The sequence below is a fragment of the Sceloporus undulatus genome, chromosome 5, assembly GCF_019175285.1.
Source record: "Sceloporus undulatus isolate JIND9_A2432 ecotype Alabama chromosome 5, SceUnd_v1.1, whole genome shotgun sequence".
Classification (NCBI taxonomy): domain Eukaryota; kingdom Metazoa; phylum Chordata; class Lepidosauria; order Squamata; family Phrynosomatidae; genus Sceloporus; species Sceloporus undulatus.
In genome coordinates this window covers 189,346,457-189,366,083 of record NC_056526.1, presented here as the reverse complement: position 1 = coordinate 189,366,083, position 19,627 = coordinate 189,346,457, and the positions used below count along the sequence as shown (strand labels likewise).

The 19,627-nt window shown below is 43.1% G+C and overlaps 1 protein-coding gene across 1 annotated transcript in view; it reads left to right on the top strand.

The window, feature by feature from the left end:
* GFRA4 (GDNF family receptor alpha 4) overlaps window positions 1-19,627 on the top strand; it is a 168,840-nt gene that overhangs the window by 28,865 nt on the left and 120,348 nt on the right. The window lies entirely within an intron of this gene.

Genomic DNA, 19,627 nt, shown 5'->3' with positions numbered 1-19,627 from the left:
CCCCACCTAACTATAAATCCCAGGAGTCTGTAGGATGGAACTGTGGCAGTTAAAGTGGTTTCAAAATGCATTATTTGTATAGTGCAAATGCACCTTTTATGATTCTCTGATTTTCTAAAGCTTCTGAGGGCCAGAAAGGCATAATGGTTTGAGTGCTCTCCGAGACCAGGGTTCCAATTCCTGCCCAGCTCTGGAAACCCACTGGCTGACCTTGAATGAGTCACACTCTCTCAGCCTTCAGTCTTTACAAGAAAAGCCCATGACAGGTTCACCTTAAGGCTGCCATAAATCAGAGTCAACTTGAAGGCACACAAAGAAAGAAAGAACTTGTTTTCTGCTGCTCCAGAAACTAGAATGCAAACCAAGAGCTTCAAATGACAAGAAAGCAGATTCCATTAGGCAGAACTTCTTTACTGTAAGAGTCATTCAATCCTGAATCCTCCAATCCTAGTGTATAGCATAAGCCCTCCCTCTCCCTACCACCAAATGGTATTTTCTTCTTTCCCACATTTTACTAGGTGTAGCTGCCCTCCCAAGAGCCAGCATGGCATAGTGGTTTGAGCATTGGACTATGACTCTGGAGACTGGGGTTCAAATCCCAGTTCCTCCATGGAAACCTACTGGGTGACTTTGGACAGGTCACAATCTCTCATCCTCAGAGGAGGGCAATGGCAAATCCGCTCTGAACATATCTTGCCAAGAAAACCTTAGGGTCACCATAGGCCAGAAACGATTTGTAGGAACACAACAACTGCCATCCTCCATTATCAGCCATGGGCAACCTGACTTGCTCCCAGTTGAAGAGTCAGATGTGATCTGGAGGAAAGCTCTCCTTCATTCTGAGCCTCTCAATCATTCCTTGTTTTTGCAAGGCAGATGCAATTTCTTTTTTCCCAAAGGCACCCTTGGGGATGCAGCATGGCCCAAATGTTGCCTAGGCAACCATGAGATGGTCCATGTCTTCCTCCATCAATCCAGGAGGACATTTTCTTTTGAAAGAGGGCCAAACTAGACAAGGCACCATTCAGCCAGTTAGCAGCTGTGCAAATGGATTGTCAAAGGAAGCAGTGGGCTGAATCCAAATGTCGGTCACAGCTAGACCAAATGTACATCCATTGATGGAAACTATACAAAGGTTGACCTACCAAGTTCTCATAAATTCAACAGATCTACTCTGTTGTTGTCACTAGATGCCTTCCAGTCATGACTCATGGCAGCCTTAAGGCTATCACAGGGATTTCTTGTTCTCATGAGGTTTTGCCATTGCTTTCCTCTGAAACTGAGAAAGTGGAACTTGATCAAGGTCACCACCACATGGTGGGTTTCCACAGCTGAGTGAGACCCTGGTCTCCCAGAGTCCTAGGGTGCATCTACACTGTAGAAATAATGCGGTTTGACACCACTTTAAGTGCTGTAGCTCCATCCTATGGAACAGGCTAGTGTTTCTGAGAAGTGAAGTTCAATCCATTTGGAGGTTGAGAACCACTGGTGTAGAGGGACTGATCCAAACAGGACTTTTGACACATGGAGGGTATCTTTCATACTTTGTCCCCTTCTGCTGTCATGATCCAGGTTGGGTCCACCTCACCCCTTATTTGAACGGAAAGGAAAGGCCTGGACATTTTGGACCGAATCTTAATGTTGGTCCCAATTAGGGCAAACCCACTGAATCAGTTGAATTTGCATGCATGTCAACAACTAAGGTCCAAAACACACTTCAGAAATAATCCAGTCTGAGACCACTTTAACTGCCCTGTCTCGGTGCTAGAGAATCCTGGGAATTGTAGTTTATGTGGCACCAGAGCTCTCTGACAGAATTCCCCAGCATTGAGCCAGGACAGTTGAAGCGGTCTCAAACTGGATTATTTCTGCAGTGTGGTTTTGGACCTGAGTCTAACCAACTGGATTCCAGCCACATAGCTGCTCATTCTTGGTACTTGTAGGGATGTAATTCTTTGCTAATTTCATTATTTTTTTAAAAAAAATGAGTAATTTTAACAAATTTCCATCCTGCAACAAGAAAGTCTTTTCAAAACTATTTGCAGTTTTGGAGCTAGTCTGTGTCAAATTTGTATGTGACAAAATTTTGTGCAGAAAAAACTTTCTATGCAGAAAACAGCTTTTCCAGAGTTGGTTGGTTTTTTGTCCACCCCCCCCCCGCCTTTTTTTTCTTTTTTCTGGCCAATAAAATTTTGACTTGGGGATCTATTCTGTGTAAAAAAAAAATGACAATTTTATTGCATAAAGCATTTTTTTTGCACAGAATATATTATTTCTGTACAGAAAATTGTCTTTTCTATTCAGAAAATTCTGTTTTCTGCACACAGAAAAAACAACACCCAAATACAAATCTGTTAAGATTCTCATCCTAATAACATCAGTGTCTTAACTTTACCAACTCCCTAGGTTTGCAGCAACAGGCCTTCAACCTTTTCCCATTGCACTATGTGACAAAAAGGAGGCACATAGGCAGACATACCATTGCTTACAGACTGATCATGTTCAGCAGAAGGGTAGTGTGTCACATTTGCCATGTAGTTATGTCACTCCCTCCAGCTGCCCCTATTTGACAAGTCCAGTCCTGATAAATCCTTTGCTGTCCCACTTTTTCAGCTGCTTTTAAAATGTTCCAGCTTCTATTTCCTCCTCCCACTTTTCCTCTTTCAACTCTGCTGACTTCAGTTGCTGCAAACTGAGTTCAGTATTCATTTGGACTCTCAGAAGTGGAACAGACTGCTCCTAAGGGGCAGCCTGCAGCAGCCTCTTTCTTCGCTGGATAGGGGCCACAGCAACTACATGCCGCTGCCCTGATCTGGCCTTTCTGCAACACAAAAAGCAGCACCTTTTTGCGCCACAGAAAGGGCAACATAGCTGCCAGTGTTGCAGCTTTTTGGCGCTCCTTTGGCGCAGTGTCAGAGGAGTGCCATGATGCCACCCTCCATGTGGCTGGGCATGGTGTGATGGTGGCTTCAGGACATCATCGGGGCATGTGTCATGTGGACGCCATGCTCCCCACTCTGCCCTGAGGCCAGCATTTATCACCAGTCTGTTGAGGCTGTCAGTTAACTCCACTATGAGGGGCCTGAATCTTGCTCTTCCCAGTAGGCTCAGTCAATGTAAACTGATGCATCTTCTCCCAGGCGGTGCATTCTTCCTCATTGACAACTTTTCACCATCTTGAGCACACTCTGATGGTGCTTGGCCTCACGCGTCCCACTTAGTAACTGCGAAATATCGGTGGGTTTGTAGAGCTACACTGTGCAAGCACTAATGCCAATGACGTGTCAAGAAAAGAGCTGATAGCACAGTGGAGCCTTCTTTGTGTGACCTGACAGCCTGGTTTGCCAGACATCTTTATTTTGTTTTCTTTCCCTTCCTCCTCTCTGCTTGCTTTGGTTTCTAATCTTCTTAGTGGCCACCTCCCTCCCTGGATATTCCAGGCTTTGGGGAAAGCTTTTCTTTCCCCCGTGGGAGGCAGAATAAATACAGTGGGCCTCTTGTAGGGGGCCATGTATTTCCGTCCTTTTATTAATGTTGTGCGAGAGGACAAAATGTTTTGCCTGCAACTGAAACCTTACCAAGAAGAGAATGGATAAAAACTGAGAGGAAGACACAGTGATACTATTTGCTAATGCTCTCTTTGCAAGGAGAAGGTCTCTATTTCAGCATGGGAGGGAAGTATAGCAAGATACAGGAGACCCAACCATAGGCTGCACACAAGATCATTGTGGAGACAAAGCATAACTTCACACTGATGGAGATACGCAATACCACCTCATTAGTGAATTGCACATCTCATGTATGCCTATGTGCCTTCACATTGCCTGTTGACTTGTGTGTGGGTTGTGTGCCTTCAAGTCATTTCCGACTTATGACAACCCTAAGGCAAACCTATCCTGGGGTTTTCTTGACAGGATTTGTTCAGAGGAGGTTTGCCATTGCCTTCCCCTGAGGCTGAGAGCATGTGACTTGCCCAAGGTCACCCACTAGGTTTCATGGCCGAGCAGGAATCGAACCCTGGTCTCCAGAGTTGTAGTCCAACACTCAAATCATTATGCAACACTGGCTCTCTATGCCAACCCCCTAAATTTCAGAGGGTTTTCTTAGGTAAGGAATACTCAGGAGTGGTTTTGCCAGATCCTTCGTCTGAAATATTTCCTCCACTACCTGGGATTCATGCCCTCCAACATTTCTTAGATGAAAACCAGGATAGTGTAGTCAGGTTGGGAAAAGGTATTAATGAGGAAGGGCACACAAGCAAGGACAGACTGCAGCAGTTTGCTTTTGCCTGAACCTCCTGAGAAGGACACAATGTCACCCCTTCCTCACTCCCCTCTTGCTGAGTTAAATTGCACACAAACTCCTTTTGATCTTTGAACTCAGTTTGCACGAACTGAAGTAAGCTGAGGACAAAGGAGGAAAGTCAGAAAAGGAGAGGGAAACTGGGATATTTTAAAAAGCAGCTGGAAATGTAGGATGACAGAGGATTAATTGGGACTGTCCCTGACAAATTGGGACAGAGAGTATGATATCTGCATGTGTAATGCTTTATTCATCCATGTGCATCCAAAGGCAGAGTGTATCCATGTTCAGTATGTAATGTTCATCCATGCACAATGGTATCACATGCACAGCTCTGCTCCCACAGCCTTGAAGTCAATACATCCATTTTGTGTTAGACAAACACACACAGAAGGCAAAGTTACACATGCGTAAAACACCAGTGGGACACTGGGCACCTTTTTTAGGACTAATAAATACTAGAGAGGAGTATCTCATAGCATTTAATGATGAAGTAATTTAGAGTGGGAATCCTGTTGTGATGTTACACGGGTGCAAATTCCCCTATTGTTGGACATTTTTGACCGATGCAGAAGATCCACATTCAGTTCAAGGCTTCAGAAATGGAGTTGCGCATATAATGCCATTGCACATGGTTATGCTAACAATGCACATGACCTTGGTTTGCATTCAGTTGCATATTTGGTGTCTTTGTCCATTTGTGAAAGTTGTTATTTGGCCCAAACATTATGTAGCATACTTGCTGCACAACTCCCCATGTGGAGATTTCCTCTACACAACCCTGTTTTCTGCCTCATTCTCTGCTTTCAATGACCTTCGGAAGAAGGGTGCTCATTCGATGCTATGATGGATTATTCCATTTACCCCTATGATAAGGTAGCCCTGCTATGTTTGGGTCCCAATTTGTTTATTCTGCTAAATGGGGGACCCAGACATTTGCCCCCAAATCCTACTCTGTTAGCCCCACCAATTGTATCATTTGCCTTTTTTGGGTGCAGTCAATACATGACAAGGTCTGAGTATGTGTATATGTGACTTCAAGTCCCCTGTCAACTTATTGCAACCCCATGAATGTTGCAGGGTTTTCTTAGGCAAGGAGATGGTTTTGCCAGTTCCTTCCCCTGACGTAGATTCCACAGCACCTGGTATTAATTGGTGGTCTCTCATTCGAGTACCAACCTGAGCTGATCTTGCTTAGCTTCCTAGATCAGACAAGATCTGTTGCCTTCAGGGTATATGTGTGCTTTCAAATTGCTTGTTGACTTATAGTGACCCAATGAATTTCAGAGTTTTCTTAGGCTAGGAATCCTCAGAGGTGGTTTTGCCAGTTCCTTCCTCTGAAATATTGCCTACAGAACCAAGTATTCATCAGTGGTCTCCCATCCTAGTACTAACCAGGGCTGATCTTGCTTATCTTCCATGATCAGACAGGATCTGGTACCTTCAGGGTATATGTGAGTATTAGCCCCCTTTCTTCCCAGCGTGTGCTTGTGTTTCTATGTGCCTTCAAACCACTTCTCAACTTATGGCGACCCCATGAATTCCACAGAGTTTTCTTAGGCAAGGAATACTCCGATGTCATTTTGCTAGTTCCTTCTTCTGAAATTATTTTCACCCTCTCAGCCACCATCCCTTTATTCTCTTTGTGCATTAATGCTCCCGCCCACCACACTCAAACTTTCATTTTCTATACCTTCTTATTTTAATAAGATTAAAATAAGATTCAGTTCCCACCGATGTTTTATATGGGTACTTGTCACTATCATGGCGAAAAGTTTTTTCTCTCACTATTCTTAAAAACATAAACTAGCATAATAAAACAGAGGCAAAAGGCAAGGGATGGTTAGATTTTTCAGACGTATCACCAAGTACCTTTACATTTGTCATTACGTAAGCTTTACAGAAACGTTCACCTTGTAGTGACATTTCCCTGTAAGACACAACTGTGTAAACTCACCTTTTCTGCGTCTCAGCCCTGCTCTCTGGATGTCATCCTGATGTATGAGCCGTTTGCAATTCTTTATTTGGTTTTTCTTTTTCTAAAATAAGATAAACGGAGAGTCTTCAGTCCATCTGCTGGCTACTTTCAAGTTGTTTTATGTTGAATGCTGCATGAGCTTCGCACAAAGAGATATATCTGTCTATATTCATCCAGGCTTCCTATTTTAATCTATAATTTAATAACAAAAGAAAAGGAGAGAGAAATATTTCCATTTAATAAATTCTGGGAATGTTGTCCAGGCTACATTTTTTGCTTCTTTTGTAATTCTTTTATTCAGAGAAACAAGCAGCTTAAAATATGCACATAATCAATCTCGTCTCCTTTCTGTTTCTCTGGCTCCCTTTAGTTCTTCTTTCCAAGATGTGGTGTTTTTTCTTTTAATTTACATACACTTAATGCAAAACAGCTTACCTTTCTTTCAAAGGAGGGGGGGAATGGTCTACGGCTTGAACATCGAGTGGAAACACACGTGCAGCCTATTTACCTGGACTACGTCCAAACTAATTGCTTTTTTGTTAGTGGTTTCAGCAAAGGTTCCTCAGTTGTGTACCAACAAGACTATTCCAATTAGTAGTAGTTCACTGCTCACTTGTGCACCACTTGCGCTCCTATGTGCTGATGCTGTTAATTACCTTCACATCCACTTCGACCTATGGCAATCCAATGAATGAGACCTCCAAGAGCACTGGTCACCAACAGTCCAGCTCAGGACTTGCAAATTCAAGGTAGTGATGGCTTCCTTGATGGAGTCAATCCACCTGGAATGTTGTCTTCTTCTTTTCCTACCATCTACTGTTTCCCCCAGCATTATCATTTTTTTCTAATGGGTAATATTATCTCATAGAATCATAGACTTGGAAGAGACCTCAAGGACCATCCAGTCCAACTCCATTTTGCCATGGTGGAATACACAATCAAAGCACTCAGATGGCTATCTACCCTCTGTTTAAAAACCTCCAAAGAAGGAGATCCTACCACCCTCCAAGGCAGCATCTTCCACTGTCAAAAAGCTCTTTCCTTTGGGAAGTTCTTACTAATGTTTAGGTGGAATTTCTTTTCCTGCAGTTTGAATCCATTCTGGGTCCTAATCTCTGCAGAAAATGGACTTGCTCCATCTTCAGTAAGCTATCCTTCCAAATGATTTGTACAGTAAGACATCCTTTCATGATGGGTCCAAAATACAATAGTTTCAATTTAGTCATTTTGACTGTTAGGGAAAGTTAGTCTTGATTTGCTCTCGGGCCCATTTATTGTCAATTTATGGTGTTCATGATATTACGCATGGCTAGGGTTGTTGGTGTTATTTGCTGTCATGTTGGGTTTCACTTATGCAACTCTATGGATGAGAGGTCTCCAAGAGCTCCGGTCATCAGCATCCTTGCTTAGGTCTTGCAAACTCAGGGCAGCTGTGGCTTCCTTGATGGAGTCAATCCACCTGTGTTGAGGGGTTCTTCAGCCTTCAGTTTTAGCTCATAATAGGCCCAATGTACAATAACCTCTATTTAGTCATCTTAGCTTCTAGTGAGAGTTCAGGCTTGCTCTACTCTTAGCTCCATCTGTTTGTCTTTTTGGCTATGCATGGTATCCCTGGGACCCTACCCCAGTGCCATATTTTAGATAAGTTGATTCTCTTCTTATCACTAGTGATAGGTTTGCCATAGGTCTGAAATGACTTGAAGGCATACATCAACTATCCATGCCATAAGATCCCTAGGGGCCTGCAATAAAACCAGTTGAACCATAGAAAGTGTCAAACAATAGGACAATACATTTTAGGTATACAAGTATTTTATAAGTATAAGGTATAAAAGCCTATTAAACAGCTGCATACTTTAAAGAGCTGAAGCTAAAACAATTTAATACTATGTTCTGTATCTATATGCACTAGATACCAAAGGCTTTTATAAAAAGCTAAGAGCTTCCAAGAGAAGGCTGCTCCAATCTCCTCTCATGGTGTATTTCTCCCACTGGTGGGACACAGAGTAAGACCACCTCCATCAGATCTCAGTTCTTGGGCAGGAATATATGAAGAGAGGCACTCTGTTGAAAATTCAAGGATGCAGACTGTTTGGGTTTTATCAACACCTTGAATTCAAACCAAATACATAGTGGCAGTATCTTGGATTACATGCCGTAGTCCAGAGTGTAACTTCCCCAAGCTCTGGCATTATCTACTTCAATTGTCAGCAGATACAGGTGCATCAATACAGATGGTATGGCCTGTTGTTGTTGAAGTCAAATCTTTCCTGAATTTGCAAGACCTATACAGTGCAGGTGATCACCAGAGTTCTTAGGAGGTCCCTCATTGAGAGGATCACCATAAGTCCATGTTGATTTGATGGCAAATAACAACTCTCCAAAATGCCTTGCAGAGAGCGTGGGACTACCTTAATGTCCTTTAAACCAAGATCCTGAGGGCTGAACTTGGTAGGCTCTCATGTATTCAAAACCTCTGTTCTCTCCCTGTAATGCTATCCTTGCCCACATACAGTGAGGAGAATGTGTACCTCTTCTTCTCCAGACTTTTAATCAGGTGCAGATGTATTGTAGAAATCTTCCTGCCATATGAAAGAAATGGGGGTCTCCCCAAGTCAGTTATCATTTTGGGGGGGAAGGATTAACTCTTGATGCAAATGCATCTGTATGCACACAACCCAAAGTGCCATTTCCTTGCATCACTAGAGTTGGCATCACCTGGTGTGGAAACTTATGACGTTGCCTCCACTTGCATTGGCCTCCTCCCAGGCCACACCATATAGAAAGGTGTGATTTTTAAAAAGAAAATTTACAAAGAATAATTTTGTCAGCCCATTTCTCCCAAAAGGCAGATGTCGGAGGAGCAGTGGTGTCACCCCCTTTGGGTGTCACTGGTGTGGACCGTTTTCCTCGCATCCCCCTAGTGACACCTGTTTTCCTGTTCACGCAGTGGCTGCTGGAAACAACCCTCTCCCTCAATTCCAGGAGCACAGATACCTTCCATTCTCTCTCACACACACACCACGGCTTGTCACAATGATGGACATTTTACAAGTCACAAATGACAAGAGCACAGCACAATCAAAACACTTTCTCTCACATCTGCCTTGAAATTCTCCAAGAGGTCTTTCAGCGATGTTCTCATTTCCCCCAGCTGCCTCTTCTTTTTCTTTGCTTTTTTTGACACTCAACGCAAGCTAAGTATCTGTGTTACTTAAACACGGGGTCTTCAGGGACTAATGTGTGTCTACTGGGTGGCTAACAATCAGATGCAGATTTCTCATCTCCTACAGCTGAGGTTTCAGGCATCATCTCAGAGGAGGAAATCTGCTGCTCATCTCAGAGAGCAACCATGAAACTTTAGCTGAACATCCAGCTGGGATGTGTTGTTGCATTCCCAAGGTTTGGGAGGCATTTTGCTTCAACAGAGAAGGAGCCCTTTCCCTTTTCTCTAGCCAACATGGTACAACATGGAACACCAACGCCACAGTCATCCAGGCCATCTTGTTTCCAATTTCTATATATCCCTGTGAAAACCGGACAGTGACGCAAAAATGACAGGAAGGGAACTCATTTGAAATGTGGCGCTGGAGGGGAGCTCTACTGACACCATGGGCCTCATTCCCACTACCTTTTCAATCAGATCATGAATCCTTTTGAACCGATTCAAACAATCCTGGTTCCCACTTAATCCGAATCGCTGATTTTTTTCTGCTTCTTTTTCGATAAATCAAATCTGCGCAAGTGTGAACCACATGTGGATCGGAATCGATTCGAACCTCCCCTTCAACCAGCTGGAACCAAATCATTTTGAATTGATTCATTTGTGAATGGGAACCACAAGTGGATTATTTTGGAGGGAAAAAGTGCGATCGGGGCAAACGTAGTGGGAACCACACTCCACTGTCGAATTGATAAATCGATTCGGATCGCACACCTATTTATCCATAAGTGGGAATGGGGCCATGGGCTGCTAAAAAGACACATTAGTAAGTCTGAGATCAAATGAAGCCTGAACACTCCCTACTAGCCATGGCAACCATGTCTTCATGGGCCAAATAGAAGTCGTCCCCTGCCCCTATGGGGATCCACCTGGATGATGCAGGACCCATTCCCTGGTTCTGGTGCGGACTGTTTGGATGACTGTTCGGAAATATAGCCTGCAGCACCTGGTATTTATTGGTGATCTCTCCTCCAAATACTGACCAGGGCTGACCTGCTGAGCTTCCAGGATCAGATGGGATCTGGTGCTCTTAGAATACTTAGACATATCCCATGAGAAAGCCAGGATATTTATTAATAAATAACAAAATGGTTTCTAGGTATGGACTGTCCTTGTAATGATGTTTTGGCACAAAGAAACTAGGGGAACAGGGAACCAAATGTTGCAGTGTGAAGCCCTCCTGTGACTTAGTCATTCGCCAACTGTCACTCTCTCGCACACACAAATACATGTTCACCCAGCGGAAGGAATGCAGAGCGATAAGATCAGAGACAGAGGGAACATTAAAACCAGCTAGACGGCATGCAGGAAAGTTAGAGAAAATAAGAAGATGCTGTACCTGGCACTGGGTATGCATCCGATTTGTGCCCATCTGCTGCTGCTCATGAGAGGATGTTCCCAAAGTTGCAAGGCTTCCAACTTTTAAAAGATAATAATCTGATATATAAGCAGGCTTTGGATACATGGCCAGATGTAAAAGGCCAGAGAAAATGAACATCTGCGAGTAGAACAAAACTGAAAGAGGTTAATTTCAGCCTGAATGTTTGCTAGCAGATTTCATTATGAGGATTTTGTAGAGAATCCTATCTATTGGAGGCAGAAGAGTTCAGCACTTTAGAGAAAACTGCATTAAAGCCTGGAGTAGATTCATCATGGATGATGACATGAGACCCATGCAGGTGAGATGTGTGGAAAACCAAGATGGAGATGAATAAAAGGGAATATTGCATATTGGACAGATCTCACCTGGAGTCTTGAGTTCAAGAAAAATATTGACAAGCTAGAAAGCTTCCAGAGAAGAGTGACCAAGGTTCATCTACACTATAGAAATAATTCAGTTTGACACTACTGTCAGTGCTGTAGCTCCATTTTAGGGAATCCTGGGATTTCCAGTTTTACAACGGTTTTAGCCTTCTCTGCCACAGAAGTCTGGTGCCTTACGAAACCACAAATCCCAAGGTTCTGTAGGATGGAGCCACAGCAGTTAAACTGATGTCAAAACTGCATTATTTCTACACTGTAGATGCACCACAAGATGATCAGAGGTCTAGAAACCAAGATTTCAGAGGAATGGAACATGGGGATGAGGATATGGGGAGCTGGGGATGTTTCGCTTGGAGAAGAAGTGACTTGATAACTACCTTCAAATATCTGAAGGAGAATGGCACACTATAAATCCCTTAAATGAATAATAAAATGTATCTGAAAGGTCGCCTCCTGAAATGTGAGATCCTCATTCCAGTGCCTTTGTGGCATGTCCCAACATCCCATGAAGTTTGGTTAGTATGTACATATAATAGGGCCTTCTCCCAACTGTGGAACTCCCTGCCTAAGGACATTAGGCTGGCTCCATCTCTTTTGAGCTTCCAGGGAACAGCCAAAATGGTGCAGTTCCACATGACTTTTTAATGTCTGAAATTGCTCTGTTTTTAAATTATATTTTAGGATTGTATTTCGAGTGCTTTTAAACGTGTTTAGACGGTCGGGTAATGTCTTTTGAAAATGTTTTATCTTTGTATTGCTTTAACTGTTTTTATTTGTTCATCCCCTCAAGAGCCCTTGTGGGCTGGGAGGGAATATAGCAACAACTAAATAAATAGTTGTTTATTTATTTAGCGCAAGCTTGTTTTCTGCTGCTCCAGAGAATGGAGTTTATCACACAGGGGAAATCCCATGCAAAACTAGGATTTAATGGGGGGGGGACTAAAAGTGGGTTGATTTTCACACATGTCATTGTTAAATTTGTGTTAACCCAAATGGAAAATAAACAAAAGCCACTCCTTTTGAATTCTGGGATTTTCCAAAAATAAAAAAGGAGCGGCTTTTGTCTACTTTGCCTCCACTTTCCATTCGGGTTAACATTAGTTTGACATGGACGTCATGTGAAAATCAATTTAAACCCCCGTTTTTGCACAGGATTTCCCCTGTGTGATAAACTCCAATAGACCAGTGGATTTAAATAACCAGAAAAGAGATTCCACAGGAACATTCGGAAGAAGGTCTTTACTGTAAGAGATGTTTGCCAGTGGAACAGATAAGCAGAGGTTGGACAGGCATTTTTCAGGATGACTTTAGTTCACTATGTAGAGCCATTGTGATATAGTGGGTTGACTGTTGAACTAGGATACTGGGAGAATAGGGTTCAAATCCCTGTTCGGACATAGAAACCCACTGATAACCTTCAGCAAGTCACACTCTCTCAGCTTTAGAAGGAGGCAAGGGCAAACCCCTTCTGAATCAATTCAGACAAGAAAACCCCATGATAGGCTCACTTTAGGATTGTCAAGATCCCTTTGCACAACATCAGTTAATGATCTGTTGCTGCATGGCCCCTTGTGGTCCCTTCCAGGTCTAAGATGCTATGTCCTAGCTCTTCTCTTCCTAGAGGCATTTCAGCTGCAGCAAGAATCAAAGACGCACTTTGCTACCCAATGCTTCTTTCAGATCTATTCCCTTTCCAGCCCTTGTTCCAGATCCAGTTCAGTTAGTCATCGTCCATCAACATAAGTCTTTGCATCTCCTCTCTTCTCCAAAACAATCTGACTCTAATGCTAAGTACAAGCTCGGCTTGTTTCATTGAAGTGTGGGGAAGCAAACTAGGAAGTGGTGGAATCAGCAGGTTTGCAGAGAAAATTAGGTTCGCCTTTTTTTCCTCCTAACCCCCGCTGGCTACCTTCCAATAACAGCAGCACTCAAAGACACATCTCAATTAACTGAGTCAGTTTTTATTTGAGATGGTTGCTGGCCAGCAATATCCGCTCAGAGTTGTCTCTCGCTCGCTCCTCTCCCTGCCCTCGCCTTGGATTCTGCGCCTCTTTTGTACATAAAGGCAGGGAAATTTGCTTAAACGGAGGGAGCATTTTATTTTGCCACTTGAGATCAATCTGGCAATTAGATCTCAGAAACAAAGCAACTGTCTTTCGGGAATTGCGTGGAAATTGAGAGGGAGGCCTCCTGAAAACCCACCCGACCACCATTATTTGTTTCTTTTTCTTGTTGTGTGCCTCCATGTCATTTCTGACTTATGGCGACCCTAAGGAGAACCTATCCGGGGGGGGTGTTCTTGGCAGGATTGGTTCAGAGCAAGGTTGGCTTGGCCTTCTTTGGAGGCTGAGAGAGTGTGACATGCCCAAGGCCATCCAATGGGTTTCCATGATGACCAAGCAGAGATTCGAACGCTGGCGTCTAAAGATCTAGTCCAGTACTCAGACCACTACAACCCACTGGCTCTTATTTCTTATTACTTATTTATTTAACTATTCCCATCTGACCCTCTGTCACGAACTCTCAGGAAGGCATGCAACTGAAGCAACCAAAACTATTGACAACAATTCCAGATAAAAACAATAAAGTCATTTAAACAGGATAAAAGTATTAACTGACTGTTGGTTCATTTATGGACACAGTTCAAAGTTTTGGTTTTGACTTTTAAAGCCCAACGTGGCTTGGATCTATAGCATCTGAAAGACTGTATCTCCCAATATAAGCCAGTTCAAATTTTGAGATCCACAGGGGAAGGCTTGAGATTACTGTATATACTCATGTATAAGTCTAGAAATTAAGGTAAAAAAACTGACCCCAAAAAACTGAGTCGACTTATCCATGGGTCAATGTAGTCTTATTTAAAAGAAGGAGCCATCCCCTGGTGAAAAGCAAGAATATAATCTGTCCTGGAAGCACCAACCCCTTCTACTCTCTCATCCATCCAGCCTTAAGAGTAAGCCCAAAGAGTTATGTCTGCTGGAATATGGTAAGTTCTTTGACATTGTTTTGCTTTGTTTTCCTATATGCCCCTAAGTTTTACCCTCGACTTATCCACGGGTCATAGCAAAATCCATAATTTTGGCCCCAAAACTTGCCCTCAACTTATGCATGAGGTTGACTTATTGTTGAGTATATATGGTAGTCTAGCCTGTTTGCCAAAAGGTGGCTGGAGAGCATCATTCCTGCAGTGCAGTCCTTGCCTTTGTTTTTCAACTTTACAAATCTGTTGCTCTGTTGCAGAAATGCCACTAAACTCTGTATGTGGAAACATATGCGGAGCTCATGCCACCAACTTCTTTCTTTCAGTTAGTATCAAAGGCAATGCAAGATTTCTCTACACACTGATTCTACAGACTAACACAGCTATACAGTATCTTTGAATTCTGCAACTTAACTCTGGCCTGGTACAATCCGGCGTTTTTCTAGGCCAAAGAGAAGTGGCAAAATGCCTGGAAAAGGGGTGCCCTTGCACCTTAGGCGCCAACATAGGAGAAATGGGTGGCCTCCACAGCCCCTTTCTCCTCTGCATCATTGGTGCAGCCATTTGGTAGCCACACCAACGATGCGGGGGCCCAAAAGGAGCTCCATTTCATTGCACAGCAAGGCCATAATGCATCACTCAGTGCACTGATCACTGTTTCATCAGCATTTGTGGCTGGCATCTTCAGAGAATCCTGGTCCAGAGTTTTTCCAGTCTCCTGGTGTCTTGAAACAGTTTCTCCCCATAGAGATTTCCAATGTGAAGTTGAAGGTTTTCATGGCCAGCATCCATAGTTTTTTGTGGGGTTTTTGGGTCAGTAAATTGCAAATTTCTCCTCCTAACAAAGGGGTTTGTGGCCTTCAAAGGATTTGAGACAAACTGGATCTCAAAGGCAGAAGCTTTTTGTCTTGCAAATGGAATTTAAAGTTTATTTCCTGGACTGAATCTCCCATTATCCACATGGCCAGAAGGAGAAAGGGGGTCACCCTGCATGAATACGCTTCCATACCATCTGAACTCAGGACTACAACTACAACACTTTGACCAAACTTAGGGCTGTGACTAACATTACCAATTTATTTTTCTTTCTCCTGCATCATTTTTAACACCTTTGCCCTGACGGAGAAGCCAGTGGAGCTTCGAAAATGTGCAACATGTATAATGTACATTTCAGTTGGTCCAGTAAAGGTATCACTGTTTGGTGCATGTTAGATAATAACAATAACAGCAATAATGATAATAAGAACAACAACAGTGTCCTTTCCCTGTGCCGTGCGCATTGAATCTTTTGACAACAAAGGCAGTGAGATGCCTTCTTCCACTCCATCTGAAGGCAAGCTGTTTGGTTCACATTGCTTGGTCCTCCATCACCTTGGTGACACTGCCCACCTTGCTGCCATCATAAATTTCATTCTCAGCAGACAACAATGAATCACTTTGCTATTTCTCTCCCCCTGCAAGAAAGTCTTTGAAAACTGCACAGTTTTCAAGGACTAGAAGCTGTTCGGGACTTATTCTTTGCAACAGCCACAACAATAAACTTCTCTTCCCACCCCAAAGGATGGTTATTTTTCTGCATAGAAAAGATTCTTTTCTTTGCAGAAAAGTATGTTTTCCACACAGCAAACTTCCACCCAGTTACCATTACAGGTCTGTTCAATGACGATGGTACTAACAAGCTCCTGAAAGCTTCAGAGACATAGAGTTTATCACATGGGGCAAAACCAAGGGTTTAAATTGGGGGAAGAAACAACAACACAAAACAGGTTGATTTTCACACAACTTTGTTGCTAAAGTAATATTAACCTGAACTGAAAGTGGAGGGAAAGTAGACAAAAGCTGCCCCTTTTTACTTTCGGGAAATCCCAAAAGTAAAAAGGAGCGGCTTTTCTTTACTTTACGTTCAGGTTACCACAAGTTTAACAACGACGTGTGAAAATCAGTTTTTTCTATCTTTTAAATCACATTTTTGCACGGAATTTCCCCCATGTGATAAACTCCATAGCCATGTTAATCTGGAATATCAGTATGCAAAGGGATCTTGTTGCTGAACCCTATCCCTTCCTGTGAATTTTGTACTAAAACCCAGAGCAGATTCACCATTCCGCCAACATGGAAGTCACTCAGGTTAGTCACAATGAAAAGAAGGCATGGAAAAGCCTAAACATGGGCAGGTTTGCAAGAGATGCCCTCCTTATACCATCTTAACTAAGAACAACATAATGCAGGTATCTTACTAACATCTCCAGTTTTTCTCCTGTTTGGTTTGTAACGTCTTGCCTAATGAAGAAGCCAGTGGAGCTTCGAAAACTTGCAACTATACAGTCACCCCACCTAACTCCCAGATCCGAATATCCACGGAGGGGTGACCTGCGCTATTTCTAACAGTGTGCATGCCCAGCAGCACGCCCCATTCAAGCCTATGAGGCTTCAATATGTGCAAGCCTCCATTTGGGGGGGGAGGAGGCAGATCCCCTGCGAAAACAGAGGGCAAACTGTATTGTGCATTTCGGTTGGCCAATAAAGGTATCGCTGTTTGGTGGATTTTTGTTGGAATTTGCTAAACGGCCAACACAGCCATCCCTGCATGTTTACCTAGCCTTAAAAGTGTCACAGGAGCTCTCACCTTTTTCACCTTCAGGTCCCGAGTTCAAATCCAAACCAGCTTAACCCAGGCCTTCTGCAATCACATTTTCTCTTTGGCACACAGCACAGGTGTGGGAATCTATTAAAAGCAATATTGCTCCTGGACCACTTGAGCCAAAGGTGCAGGTCAGCGACCTTGGAAGGACTCTCATTCGGAATCGATGGCCTCCCTTTCCCATCCGTGGGGACAGCTCTATTAAAGCGGCTGGCCTTCAAATAATTACTTCTCAGCCTTTTTCTCTTAGAGAGGCATTAATCTTGCCCCAAACGGTGGCCCCCCAAAGCTATCCCTCCTCAGTAGATTAAGAGAATTGTTCATTCTTCTGAGTTATGAGCTTGGCACTTTCCACCACCATGAAATTAATTTAAGATGGGGATGTGGGGAGCGCTGGTGGGGAAGGAGTGGGGAGGAAGAGAAGGGGAAGCATTAATAAGAAATACGGCCGCTTTTCCGGGTCTTTTCATTAACTATATCATTCATGCATAACATCAGAAGGCCCCAACAATTCCTGCTGTTGACACAAGAATGCTGCTGAAAAATTAGCGGTAGGAATTTAACTGTTTTCTACTTTTTTAGTGGGAAGGAAGAAAATACATAAAGAAAGAAGGGAAATGATTCCTTAGATTGCTTAGAGAAACAGAGAAGGAGGGCAAGGAGCTGTCCGTCGGTTAGTTTGGAATTAAGGTGGGCATTATTCAATTATTCAATTATTTTACCATTAGCCAGGGTCAGACAGCCACTTTAGGTGACAGATTACAGCAGTGGGGCATAAGGATGGAAACAAATATATACTGGGGAATATTCAAATGGCAGGCAACAATGTGAGTGTCGGGAAATACGGATGAGAACTTTGGATGAGAAACTTTGCAGTGCAGGACTTATCCTGCATGAAAAACACATTTTTGTGTGGGCAGAAAATGTCATTTTTCGATGCAAGAAAGGATTCTCCTGTACAGAAAACATGATCTTCTGCAGAGAAAATGCTCTTCCCTGTGTAAAAACTAACCTACTTTAGCAAGAAGAGTCCTTTCCAAATTATTTCCAGCTTTTTATCTGTTTATGAAAAGGAGTACATGCTATTGTTATAGATCTCTAGTCAAGATCCAAGATCAAGGTTATGTACCATATACAGTCATCCCTCTGTATCTATGGATTCTGTATCCACAAATTCAACTATCTGTGGCTTAAAAAATATTCCAAAAATATAATTCCAAAAAGCAAACCTTGATTTTGCCATTGCATATAAGGGACACTATTTTATTGTGGCATCTTATTTAATGTGAATTGAGCATCCATGGATTTTGGTATCCAAAGAGGGTCCAGGAACCAAATCCCACTGGGTACCAAAGACCCATGTGCCTCTGTGTGCAGTGTCATGTATTAGTTGTGTTTTGTGGCTATTGTATCAAAGGGCAATGTTGCAGAATTGAATCAAGGCATGTAATGTGTAACTCGGTGCACAGATGCTAAAAAGCCCCTCAAAAAGCAAAAAGATAGAATTATAGAATCATGGAACTGGAAGAAAATGCAAAGATCATCTAATCCAACCTGCTGCCATGCATGAATATACAGTTAAAGCACTCCTGGTGATTCATATTCAACCTCTGTTTAAAGACCACCAAAGAAAGAGACTCCACCACCTTTTGAGGTAGTCTTTTCCACTATTGAAAGGCATTTACAGTCAAGGCATTCTTCTCTTATTAAAATTTTCAACTTTGTTCAACCATTTGCAGCCAATTCTCATTCTTCTTGCTGTCATGATTGTTAAAAGCAGCATTAAAATGGAATTAAAACACAATGGCCCTTTGGTTTGGTTCCAAGACCCATGCACCCGCCCTGCGTGGTTGCCAAAATCTGTGGATGCTCAAGTCTTGTTGTATACAATAGCATAGTAAAATGGTGTCCCTGATATAAAATGGCAAAATCAAGGTTTGCCTTTAGAAATTAATATATTTAAAAAAAATATTTTGAAGCCATGGATGCTTGAATCCATGGATAAAGAATTCATGGATAGGAAGGGCTGACTTTGTCAGCAGCATTTTAAATCAAGTTCTAGCCAATATGGAACTTGTGGCCAGGAATTCTGGGAGCTGGAGTCCCAAATATCTGGAGCACCAAAGGCTGAGAACTACGGGGCTGTACAGACTGCCCCATTTAGCACCAGATCGGGGTTACGACAACCACACGCTGCAGCCCCAATCTCACCTTTCTGCAGCACAAAGAGGAGCCACAAAAAGCTGCTCCTTTCTGCACCACGATGGAAAGGGCGCCATAGCTGCCAGTGCTGTGGCTTTTTGGTGCCCCATTGGTGCTGCATCATCTAGATGCAGCTCCAGAGGAGCACTGTGACACCATGTGCTGTGTGGTATGGCGCATGGCGTTGGGCTGGCGGAGCCAGGGTATGCCTCATATGGACACTACATCCCAACTTCACCTGTAGGCTGGCCTTAATGGCCGGTCTGTGCAGCCTCTAGTGCTCCAACCACACATTTTGAATACTGAGACCACCTCTCACCTCATCTCCAAAATCATGTGCAATCAGAGAGGCAATTCAACCACATCATTAAGTGTAGAGCATGGGTGACCACTGTGTGGCCCTACATAGGTTGTTGAACAAGTCCCATCAGCCCTAATAAGCATAGCCAATAATGAGGAATGCTGGCAACCACAATATCTGGAGAGCCACATCATTCCCACCTCTGGTGTCGAAAAGTGAAATGCAGTAACATTCAT